The following is a 13710-nucleotide window of genomic DNA, read 5'->3' as shown; positions in this document are numbered from 1 at the left end:
TGGCTGACTAGTGGGATAAGGATATCATGTAGAACAAAGTGGGAATTATATCAAAATCTTAGAAGTAGTCACAATCAGCCTACAGTAATAAATAAATGTTGTGACTAGGGCCTCCCGTCGGGTAGACCGTTCGCCAGGTGCAAGTCTTTCGATTTGACGCCACTGCGGCAACTTGCGCGTCGATGGGGATGAAAAGATGATGATTAGGACAACACAACACCCAGTCCCTGGGAGGAGAAAATCTCCGACCCAGCCCGGATTCGAACCTGGGCCCTCAGAATGGACATTCTGTCGTGGTGACCACTCAGCTACCGGGGGCGGACAACCTAAAGTGGCCCATTACAAACAGTATTGCAAGGTGCTTCAAATGTTATTAGCAAGGCAAAGAGTATGTGGTACGCAAATCGAATAGCTAATTGACTAAAATTAGAACCACATGCTCAGTTGTGAAGGAATTGTCTGGTCAGCAGCACAAGGTCAATGACATAAAGTTACTTAATAGTAAAAATATTTCTGTTACTGATGAATCAGATTTATGTACAGTATTTAACAATCAGATAATTACAGAGGTATCTCTCTCTTGGACTGCACATACAATATTTTCTCCAGAATCCTATACAAGAGGATCAAATAGCAACTAGAGGCAGAATTAGGTGAATACCAAGGAGGCTTCAGACCTTGGAGAAGCTGTGCAGAGCAAATCATCACTTTAAAATCAGCCATAGCATATTACAAGAAACGAAATAAACTTCTTGTAATAACCTTCGTGGACTTTAAAAATGCATATCACTGTATCCATAGACCTTCAATGCTAAAAATCTTAAGAAATTTCGGGCTCCATACAAAATTAATCAAATTTTAAGAACTCACCTTAACCAACACTGAATCAAAAGTCAAGTTCAGGGGGGGGGGGGCCTCTGCGAGCCATTCATCATAAAAACAGGTTTAAGACAAGGAGATTGCTTGGCACCCCTGCTGTTCAACTGTGCTTTAGTAAACATCTTGAGGGAATGGTACAAGATTAACCCAAAGAACATCCAAACTGGAAGACCGAAAGACAAAATGGGTTTAAACTGTCTAGGATTTGCTCTCTTGTCCAATAGTATTCAGGAAACCAAAAAACAAGTTGTCTCACAGCAGGAAATAGCACAGAAAATTGGTCTTGGAATATCCTTTGAAAACACAGTCATCATAAACAAAATCTCCAAGGAAACCAAGAAAACAAAATTGTAGATAAATTTAAATATCTGGGAGAAATCATAACATATAACTTCAATGTAAAGCCAACGTGGCATAACAGAATAAACAAACTGACTAGAGCACAATGCATCATCAAATACACCTACAACAAAAAGAGTCTGTAAATAGCAACAATATTAAAACACTCACTCAATCAGAAATAACATACGCAAGTGAAATCATTTTCAAAACAACTAACAACGCACAAATATACAATTTACTCAAAATAGAGAGAAGAATGATATAAACGTGCATCAACAAATAGTACCAGAAAGATGGACACTGGAGAGTAGCTACAAATGAAACACTCTACAAGGAAATAGAACCGGTAATGAGTACCATCAGGAAGAAACGCATTTCATTTTTCGCACATCTAATCAGAACACCAGAGAACAGGATCATCAGGAGAATAATACAAAAATTGTGGGATAGTAAGTACAATATTAAGTGGATTACAGAAATCGAACATATGGATGAGCCACTGATTACAGTGGAAGACCTAAGAAACAAAACTAACAAACCAGGAAACTCACAGACAAACAAACCAGACTGCAAACGAGAATCAACAAACAGACAGTAGGAAAGGTGATTTCCAATGAAGAAAGAAGGATAAGATCCCAGAGAATGAAGAAGTACTGGGCTTAAAGAAAACGAAAATTCTTTGTATAAAGTTGGCAGGAGTGGTCCAATGAAGGCAATAAAATGTAAACAGTAATATAACAATCACTTTATGAGAATTGCTGGTGAACTAAATAAAAATTTAGTTTTTGCAGGGAATCATATTTGGCAAATGCCTCTCCAAGATCCATGTCTGAAATACTCCCCTATTATACAGACAAGGAGGAGATAGAGTCAATAATTAAATCACTGAAGACTAAGAATTCTCATTGGATATGATGGAGTACCTACGTAGTAGAATTTAAAGGTACTGTTCTGCGCATGTTAGCTCTGTATTTAGCCTTATTTGTAATTTTTCCTTTAGGAATGGTCAGTTTCCTGAAAGATTAAAGTAATGGGTAGTTAGACCGTATTTTAAAACGGAGAAAAGGGTGATGCAGATAATTTTAGACCTACTTCTATGCCATCAGTGTTTGCCAAAGTTATTGAAAAGGCTATCTCCGTAACGATAATTGATCATTTTATATCACACGATTTGTTATCAAATGTACAGTTCGGCTTTAGAAGTCGTTTAACAACTGAAAATACTATATTCTCTTTTCTCTGTGAGGTACTGGATGGGTTAAACAAAAGGTTTCGAACGCTAGGCATATTTTTTTTGATTTAATTAAGGCGTTTGATCGTGTTGATCACAAAATATTGCTCCAGACGTCGGACCACTACAGAATACAGGGAGTAACTCACAACTGGTTCACCTCTTACTTTAGCAACAGGCAGCAAAAGGTCATTACTCACAATGTTGACAATGGCTGTGATGTGGGGTCTGAGTGGGTTACAGCCAAGTGGGGGGTTGCCCCAGGGATCAGTGTTGGGGCCACTCCTGTTCCTTATTTTATAAATGATATTCCCTTTAGTATTATAGGTAACTCTAAAATATTTCTGTTTGCTGACGACACTTTCTTGGTAGTAAAGGATGTTGTGTGCAACACTGGTCCAGTTTCAAGTAGTGCCGTTCACGACCCAAGTTCATGCCTTGTTGAAAATAAACTAATGCTAAATTACAGTAAGACAGTTTATAACACACAATTAAACAAAACCTAACGTTTTTGTTTCTCAGAATGGGCATATGATTAGTGAAACTGAACAGTTCAAATTTCTAGTTGTTCAGGTAGATAGTAAACAGTCGTGGAAAGCCCACATCAGGCTCTTGTTCAAAGGCTTAGTGCTGCCATTTTTACTGTTCGGTCGGCAAGTGAAATGAGTGATTGTTCGACACGAAAATTAGTCTACTTTGCTTATCTTCAATCGTTTATGTCGTATGGTATTACATTTTGTGGTAACTCGTGTCATTCTAAAAAGATATTTTTGGCTCAGAAACGGGCGGTTCAGGCAATAAGTGGTGTAAGTTCACGAACCTCTTGTCGACCCCTCTTCACGAGTCTGGGTACTTTGATATTGGCCTCTCAAAAAAAAAGTATATATATATATATATATATATATATATATATATATATATATATATATATATATACATTCCTTATGTCATTTCTTGTTAACAATCTTAGCTTATTCTCAAGAACAAGCAGCTTTCACTCCTTTAATACTCGGCAGAAATCAAACCTGTGTTTGGATCGAGCTTCCTTTACTCTTGTACAGAGAAATGTGCAGTATACTGCTGCATCCATTTCCCATAAGCTACCGCTCGAATTCAAATTAGTAGTAATCCATGCCCTTTCAAATCCAAATTGAAGAATTTCCGATTGGGTCACTCCTTCTATTCTGTCGAGGTGTTCCTTGAAAAATTAAACTGATTCTTGTTGTATTGTTGATTGTGTTTACTTAAACTTAGCCGGCCAGTGTGGCCGAGAGGTTCTAGGCGCTTCAGTCTGGAACCGCGCGACCGCTACGGTCACAGGTTTGAATCCTGCCTCGGGCATGGATGTGTGTAATGGCCTTAGGTTAGTTAGGTTTAAGTAGTTCAAAGTTCTAGGGGACTGATGGCCTCAGATGTTAAGTCCCATAGTGCCCAGAGCCATTTGAACCATTTGTTCTGCTACCTTATAGGTCTCGTGGACGAACAGAGCAAGCTGGGTTTCACACGACCCTTGTTTGCGGAATGCATGTTTCTTCCTAAGGACGACATTTTCTGACTCGAGAAATGTCATAACTTGCCAACATAACGTATGTAACAATATAATGATATCAGGTCACGCCATAAACTGATCAGACAGAACATTATGACCACCGCCCTACTATCGATATAAACCCGTCCAGGGGACAGCAGCGTCACCTGGCGAGGAATGACTGCTAGTCATTCAAGACACAGGCACGGTGCATCAGAGGGCGTGCTGTCTGTGTGAAGTATAGGGAAGGGACGAGACCTATCCGAGTCTGACCGAAGGCAGATGGCCCGGAGGCTCGGAAACTGCACCACTTGTCGAGCGAGCAGTGTTGTGGTGGGTGTCTTCAATACGTGGTGAATTCAAGGTGAATCCACGTCCAGACGTCGTGTGGTAGGGCGGCCACCTCTCGTTACAGGTATCAGACCTCATAGGCTGGATAGACTGGTAACATAGGGTGAAATGTGGTGTAAATTATATCAGACTTTAATGTTGGCCATTATACAAGGGTGTCTGAACACAGAGTGCACCCAATACTCCTAACGATAGGTTTCCTCAGCCGTCGACCCATGCATGTGCCAAGGGTGTTAACACCATGACATCGGCAACTCGGACTGAAATGGGCACTTGACTAACGGTACTGGACGTTGGCGCAGCGGTAGAGCGTTGCATGGTCTTCTTCATGGTGCCGACTGGAGCGTGCGAATCCGTCGTCTTCTAGGGGAACATCTCCTTGAGACCTGTACTGCGTGACAAGCTTGCAGCTGCTCCATTATGCTCTGGGGACATTCGCATGCCCATCCATGGGTCTAGTGGAGCTCGTAGAAGGCACCATACGCTCAAGGAGTATCGTACAGGTGTTGTAGACCACCTACAGTCCTTCATGACGAGCATGTTTCCCGACCGCAGTGTTATTTTTCACCAAGATAATGCCCCATCTCACAAGTCCAGGAGTGTGATGGAGCGCTTCGAGGAACACAGTGGCTATTTCCAATCGGCGTGCTGCCCCCCCCCCCCCCCAGGTCGCCAGATCTGAAACCGATCGAACACATCTGCCGGCAGAGCTCATCGCCCTCTTGCCCGGAATTAACGGTAACTGGAAGTGCAACTCAGTATGTGTGTGCTGATTTATTGGATATAACAAAGTGGATTGCATTGGAATATAGATTCGTCGTTGTTCAGACGCACTCTCTCCGTGTTCACGTCTGTGTTAAAGACCTTGAAGGTGCCGTGATGATATGGAGGGGCCTACTATCAGTCTTTCCGCTGGAAACATGACAAAAAAACCATAACAATTGTCAACTTGAGGTCTGCACAAAGTTTGAGGGCAGAATTCTGTAGAGACATTTAAGTCCTCCACGAAAATTCGTACAGCGGCGACGCTGTGGTTTCAGCAGCCGGTAAATTACAAACACAAACCTTTTCCTGTATTCGCCGCTTACGAACGATCCCGACATTTCCACTATCTTATTGCAATCCCCGACATGTGCTTCTCACAACCGCATCGCCAGTGCGGCTGTCGCACTCACCGCGTAGCCCGCAGCTTTCCCCACTGTGCCCACGCCTTCCTCGCGTGAGGTCTGAGGCGGTAGGCGGTAGGCGCCCACGTCTCGCCACTGGTGACAGCCTGTTTATTGCATTCTTTCTGATCCGCTTTCCCGCCAAGTTGACGTTCCTTTTTCCGCAAATCTCGTACTCTGCATTTCGGAACATACAAGAAAGTCTACACAGCAACATGGGCAATTTATTTACTTGTCAATATCACCATATTTCCTTCTTCAACTCGTGCACTTTCCTAAACTGAACCATAGTGAGTAGAGGGCGTAGTTTATCTATTTACAGCGTTCCAAGGTTGTTCTACGGATAATTAGGTATAACAGATCAAGTGACGAAAAACATTTCAACTTGTGATATGGTAGCTCTTTTCATCTTCTTTTGTGACCCAAAATTCCGTTAACATTTGAAACTGCACTAATTCAAGGAATAATGTAGGTAAGGAGGTAAAAATTGACAACCGTGCCTGAAATGACACATAGATTTTTGAAACACATTTGGACTTAAGAGGTGATGACGGACTCGAGCGGTGTCCTTGTTAATGGTATCCATGTGAAGCTGGGATTGGTCTCTACTTCCGTATACAGGATGTAAACAATAGCTGCTTAAAACGTACCACAGTCGTGTATAAAAAGTTGAGGCAAACAGTTTCATACAGGACACTTGTGTAACAGGTCACGAAACTTCATCAAACTGTCCGATAAAAATTGGCGTGTTTCGTGTGCGATGGGGGTCCTGCAACGCTGACAACCCGTAACGTAGCACCGCTATGCGGGTCCTCGCTTTAGATCCGCAGGCGCACCGGCCGATGTAAACCGAACTTCACCTGACGGGAGGAAGCAGGATTGTACAGAGGGCACGCGCAAGAGCAATGAACGCCGCCACATCTACGGAACGTTTGCTGCATCATCGCACCAATTTTCTCAGCCAGTGAGAGCGCACATCGCCAGGCAAACAACTATCTGGTAGTCATGTGTCGAGCGGTCGTGACCGCCCTCGCTCAGCGAGCAGCAGTAACACAAGGTCGGCAGCGCGACGCCGGTTCCCGGACTCAACGTCGCCCTCGTCTCCCGCGCCTCCACGCATCGCGTCCCGTTGCTCCGGCAGTGGCCTCTGATGCTGGAACTCCTTGTGCTGCTCGTGTTATGGGACTTTTATTTTCTGCATACCGTTGTTTAAGAAGACAGCCCGCTTCGTTTCCACGAGAACTTTTAAGAAGATAGTCTCACGCCAAAATTTGCTTTTGTTGTTTCCCAAAAACTTTAAGTTGTTAAAGAAGTCATTCCTTTATTTTCAAGGACATTTCTTATTTGTTTCGAACAGATAAAGGATCGCACAACTTATATCTGTGAAACTAAACTGATTGTGTCAGTAAACTGATTTTTGAGTATTATTAGCTGACGTACTGTGAAAGTCGGTACACTTCAAAAACCACCTAAGCAACAACGCATGTCCGCCCCAAGAGATATTTACATTCTCTCGCTCTCTATGCACAAACTATTAGTCTTAGAGAAAAATGACGAGGACTTTCTTGTCGGAAATTTAATGTAGTTTAATTTTGTACTAGTATACTTTTTGGTTAGAGTGCGCAGATTTCGTGTTGTTCCAGAAAAAACATACAAAACTGACTCAAAATGGACCCCTAACTCCCCCACGAATTTTCCCTCTTCCATCCTGCCGGTCAGAATTTTTCATTTGTTGTTCGTCGCACTCCCTCCTAGCATCGTACAAAAATTTGCGACAACATAAACTATTTCTCATATTTAACATCATCTTTTGTCTTCATTCATTGGCCTTTATTACGCCACCAGCTTATGACGAATCAGTAAGTATCAGAGTCATCCGCCGTTAACTAATTACGTCTAAAGAGAACTGTACAACTAAAGAAAGTTACTATGATTTCTTTTCCACTGCTTCCGCTATACTTGCTAGATTTAAAGTTATACGCAAACGAATTATTTAATCGTTGGAATAAACCTTCCACTTCATTATTTGAACAACGCTGACTTGAGAAGTAATTTGATACTGTCCTTCGATAATGCTGCTCTAGCGATTCATTCGACGCTTTTCTTGTTGTGATAGCTTTAGGCAGTTTGAAGTTATTGATGTTTAAAAATTAAAGAAACATCAATGTCCGTCGTCACCTTTAAATACAGCAGTTTCCACCTATAGATCTTAAACATGCGCACTTGCGTCGCTTTTATGTTTCATGTGGCGGCACTGACGGTTAAACAGATCATTGGCACTGGTCTTACTCATTCAGAGATGGTGTAATAATATGCGGTCTTCGAGTTTCTTCTATTTTAGCTCATTCACTCCAGACATTAACTTGCAACACCCAGTCACCTTGGGAAAATCGTATCTAGAAATCTTTCACTGTACCTGCTACCTTAATGAAAGCTGCGTTTTACTTTGGGCTCGGTGGATCCCACCAGCGGCAGATGTCCAGAAGTAGTCTGCTCTGGTGTGGCAGATCCAACACGGTATCTTTCCGCGAAATAAGTTATACATGACTGTCACTGGACTCTTGCCACACTGCACCGCCTGTCAAATCGCCTGTGTTTGCCGTGCTAACCTATCATATGAAAAATTTCTCACGCTGATGACATCGTTTACCATTCGTAGTGGTAATTCAGGTGCCAAAAAAGTATAGCTGCATCTTGTAATGAAACTGGTCAGTGCTACAGTCTCCCTGTTAATAAATTGCACGATACACTACTCTAGGATAAATTACGATACATTAACATGTAACATAGAACGTTTTTAAGTTTATACGAGGGGCGTGCAAACAGTAATAGAACACGTTTCTTTTCTGACAGCAGGTTGATTTTGTTCAGGATTCCAGTACACCAAATTATTCCCCACTCTTTAGGCTACAAATCATATTTTTCAACATAATCTCTGTTCAATGCGATGGCCTTTTTTTCGCCACGTTACTGGGACGCTCTGGATTCCCGCATAGTACTAGTCTAGCGGTCGACGACGGAGTCAACATCTTTCTGCATCAAACCTCCCCATCATCGGCGTACCGCTTGCCACGGAGTCAGCCTTCATTGGGCCACGCGGTAGTCGGATGGTCATAGATCCGGGCTGTAGGGTCGATGAGGAAGAAGAGTCCAATGAGGTTTTGTGATATCCTCTCGGGTGCACGGGCTTGCGTGAGGATTTGCGTTGTCTCCAAGGTCAGGCGCTCGTTTGCATTTTGCGGCGACGAACACGCTGAAGCCGTTTCTCCTGTTTCCTGAGGATATCACGATACCCTTAACATTTGATGGACCACGAGGGAAGACCTCAAACAGAACAACCCCTTCAGAGTCCCAGAGAACCGTCGCTATGAGATTACCGACTGAGGGTGCGGCTTTGAACTTTTTCTTCGGAGGAGAGGTTACCATCTTGTTTCCTGTTGGACCTGACGAACCAACGTTTCATCGCTTGCGACGGTTTTCATCAAAAAATTATCACGCTCAGCCTCATAATGCGCAGTCAGCTCTACACAGACGTCTTTCGTTGCTGTTGCTTCTGTTAGGTGGCGGGGAGTCCAGTGGGCACACGCTTTTGTGTACCTCAACTTGTGGACTAGTGTGTCAGCACTACCAACAGAGACGTCCAGCGAGCTGTGTGACTGCGATTCGTCGATCACCTCTAATGGGAGTTTCCACACGTTCCGACACTGCAGGAGTCACAGCTGTGCGCAGCCGGCACACGTGAGATCGGAGAGGTTTGCACAACCTTGTTGCGATAATGACAGACACCTCGGCCGTCCTTTTGTTCACTGCCATGTCTCCGCAGACATTCTGCAAGCGCCCACGAATATCTGCGATGCTCTGCTTTTCCGCTAAAAGAAACTCAATGACGACTCTCTGCTTGGAACGCACCTCTGCTACAGAGATCACTTTGAAGGCTACGTATAGCGGCGCTACCACCAGTTGGAAATTCATGAAACTGCAGATGCTGTCCCACAACAGATTCGGCTTTTTTTCAACAGAGATTGGCCGAGAAAAGAATGTTTTCCATTACGTATTGAACACACTCGCATTTAAAACTTAAGTATCGTGTACATCACGTTCACATACGCGTCTGTAAGAAATGCATCGATGAAATTGTGCCTAAACCTAAATGATGCTTATTCGAGACTGTTGCCCAAATTATGTCTTTCGTTATTCTATTTGTAATCGGTGGGTAGTGCAAAGAGCGCTACTCGCTGGTCTTCTTGTTTGTCGAGAGGCACTTGACTCAAACTTCGAGCATCGGAGGGCAATTTTGGATGGCGAGGGGGACTCGAAGACGTTGTGAATGACTGCAGCCATCGGTGAACATAACAGTTCTGTATTATTCCATTACACTTGAATTATTCCTATACACCATCGTCCAGAACATAGCGTGGCATCGTCCTGTAATATTCCAGCACTGCTATGTCAGAGGTGGCGCATAGAAGCACTGAAGTGCACACGCGTATCTGGGAGAAAGTGTACTCCCCCAACGTTAATGCCTCGCTGAACGCTGGCTCGGCAGCAACGTTCACAGCACCTTGGCTGGACTTATTACGTTCTAGCTTGGTATCTCCGAGATGCAGTCGACGATGGCGCTGTCTAGAGTCAAATGGTCGGCGTACCTCGACGGCACAGAGCTCGTGGTCGTCCGTTCATGTCTCACCCACGATTTGGCGCTACAGTCCTCGTCATGCAGTCCAGTAGAGGCAGCGCTGAATTATGTACTGTGTCATAAGGACAACATTGTTTGGCACAGCAGAGCACAGCCGTACCAGTTATGATTGCGTCAGTAGAACGTTGTGCGTCTCGCATCAGTGACTGATTCATGGTGGATGACGTAACATAGCCCTGTCATGCTGACGACCTACTTGAGTGTGCCACCGGTTTAAATACAGCTATCCGGCGCTGGCCACGGGGAAGGCGCATTTCACGGCAGTTTCCCGAATGGCACCAGTGTTCTGGGCTTCGTGTCTTCATGAAGAAGGAAGTCGGCACAGCAGCAGACACGCGATGGACAGTTCCTGTGTCGCCAGTTCCATGGCTGCTGGTGCTCTACATACGGCGCTGTTATTTGCTACGGTCTGTGTCGTTACACATAATTTCATCTTTTGCAGTTTTTAATTGTTACAATACATTTGTAATTACAGTTATTGTTACTGTTAGTGTTGATATTACTATTGATAACTGAAATATTCGGAAATGTCGGAAAAATTTGCAAACTTGAATGAATTGCTTTTGTTAATGTAGAATTTGTTTTAGAGAATTTTGTATAATTTCTTTAGCGTGAATATTTTGGTGGGAGGTTACACTATGGCTAAGCAAGCAGGGTTGATGGATGTGCTGTTACGCAGTTATTTTATATCAAAGGTTACCTGATCAAGAAGTTATGAAAATAGAAGTATTACGCATATCAGATGTTAAAATTAATTCAAAAGTCACCAGTCCTGCATTTAGCACACAAATATTAATAAATCCAGAGAACTAATTGAATGGCTAAAATCAACAGTCGAAATGAGTGGCGATTTAATAAGATAAGTAGAATTTATGTTTCGCGTTCTGCTACTGAAGCCGGCCGGGGTGGCCGGGCGGTTCTAGGCGCTACAGTCTGGCACTGCGCGACCGCTACGGTCGCAGACTCGAATCCTGCCTCGGGCATGGATGTGTGTGATGTCCTTAGGTTAGTTAGGTTTAAGTAGTTCTAAGTTCTAGGGGACTGATGACCTCAGAAGATAAGTCCCATAGCGCTCAGAGCCATTTGAACCATTTGAACCATCTCCTTTTGAATAATTATAAATACATTTGTAATAAGCTCGTTATTTTGTAGTAAATTGGAAGTACAGTAAAAAGGTATAAATTCAATAGTCGTAAACAATGAGAGGAGTGCGCTGCAGGCTAGACATACTAATCTACATTAATAATTATAGTGACCCTGTCATTATTTTCGGAAAACGAGTATTCGGTGAGTAGCTACAGAAAAGTTGTAAATATCATAGAACATTGAGATTTGCAAACGATGTTTATGAACAGAATGAAACAAATGATCTGGTAAGTAAAAAAATAGTCCTACTTGTATCATTAAGTTTCGAGATCATAAGGGTGCTGCCTGACATGCACACATTATTCATGATCCTTGTATATGAGGCCCTTCATTTCATGGCTGAAAGTTAATACCCATTGGTGTTTCAGTTGTTGCAACAGCTAAGCTTTGTCAATGCAAGTTTAAACTAACTTAGAAGGTAGAACAAACAGTACCCTGAGGCTACACGATTGCCATCCTTGCTCACTTCTAACTGGCCCCATAACACTGACACATGTGTAGATGAGATAGTTTACTTTTCAGTAGTCCCGTAGGATTCTTCTTCAGGCGTCGTCCACGTTCTTCAGAATCATCTGTCGGTTCTGTTAGTGGGTGGTTCGAAGGAACTCGTGTGCGATGCGTTATTGGGAAAAGAAACAGACATCAGTCCGCTCTCACAACTTGCATTCGGCCACTGTTACCATGAAACAGGTTTTGCCCGTTCAACGTCTCCGTGATTAGTTGGTGGCGAGTTTGCCTGCAACCTACGATCATTGTCGCTCGGTATCACCAACTGCAGACAGCTACCACGTCAACACGGCAACAGTTCCTATGTCTCTATTTACTGCGATCCAGTGGAAGGCTTACACGGCCAGTCGAGCAGTTCTGTATCGATAATGCTACCCACCTGCGACACACAACCTTCCCTTGGACGTTTACCGTCTCCTGCAATAGTATTCAATGATAAACGACGAAGATGATGAACAATTTATCAGCATCCAGTGTAACACCTGTACGAGGTGTGGCTAGAAAAAACCGGACTAGTACTGGTCAAACAATAAAACGAATGCAATGAGGCTGAAAGTCGCGTGGCCTGTCACGTGACTCTCGCTCCGCCTACTGCTCGAGTTTCATCTGCCTCCTGCACTCAGTCTGCCCGTGGCGTCTGTTATAAGTAGTTGACGTTTTGTCTGTGCGTCGGAAAATGTTGAGTGTACAGAAAGAACAGCGTGTTAACATCAAATTTTGTTTCAAACTAGGAAAATCTGCAAGTGAAACGTTTGTAATGTTACAACAAGTGTACGGCGATGATTGTTTATCGCCAACACAAGTGTTTGAGTGGTTTAAACGATTTAAAGATGGCCGCGAAGACACCAGTGATGACACTCGCACTGGCAGACCATTGTCAGCAAAAACTGATGCAAACATTGAAAAAATCGGTAAACTTGTTCGACAAGATCGCCGTTTAACAATCAGAGCAGTGTCTGAGTTAACAGGAGTTGACAAGGAAAGTGTTAGGCAGATTCTTCATGAAAGTTTCAACATGAACAAAGTGTGTTCAAAAATGGTTCCGAAGTGTCTCACAATTGAACAGAAGGAACGCCGAAGAATGATTTGTTCTGACATCCTGGAAAACATTGAAAGTGATCCCACCTTCTTACAAAATGTTATTACTTGCGATGAATCGTGGTTTTTTACTTACGATCCCGAAACTAAACGCCAATCGATGCATTGGAAAACTCCTGGTTCTCCACGACAAAAAAAAGCACGAATGTCAAAATCGAAATTCAAGGCAATGATGATTGTTTTTTTTGACATCAAAGGGATTGTGCACATTGATTGGGTACCAGAGGGACAAACAGTGAATCAGCATTACTACATTAGCGTCCTGGCTACCCTACGTGAGCGAGTACGGAGAAAACGGAACGATTTGTGGAGAGAAAAAAGTCATGTATCCTTCACCAAGACAATGCCCCAGCTCACAGTGCGTTGTCAGTGAAGACGTTTTTGGCAAAACACAACATTCCCATCTTAGATCATCCACCCTACTCACCTGATTTGGCCCCCTGTGACTTTTTTCTTTTCCCTAAAGTCAAGTCAGCTTTGAAAGGAACTAGATTTGAGACTGTTGAAGCAGTAAAAGAAAAAGCGACGGAAGTAATGTATGGACTTACCGAAAATGATCTGCAGCATTGCTATGAACAGTGGAAAATTCGTATGGAGCGGTGTAGAGACCGAGGAGGAGAGTACATTGAAGGAGATAACATGAAATTTTAAATAATTGTAAATAAATGTTTTTTCCAGCATCAGTCCGGTTTTTTTCTAGCCGCACCTCGTATAAGGTGGCTAAATAAAAGTGGCCCGGAAAATATTTCATGCACCTTGAGCTAGG

Source organism: Schistocerca nitens, chromosome 4 (assembly GCF_023898315.1).
Source record: "Schistocerca nitens isolate TAMUIC-IGC-003100 chromosome 4, iqSchNite1.1, whole genome shotgun sequence".
NCBI classification, from domain to species: domain Eukaryota; kingdom Metazoa; phylum Arthropoda; class Insecta; order Orthoptera; family Acrididae; genus Schistocerca; species Schistocerca nitens.
Note: the sequence above shows the minus strand (reverse complement) of the source record.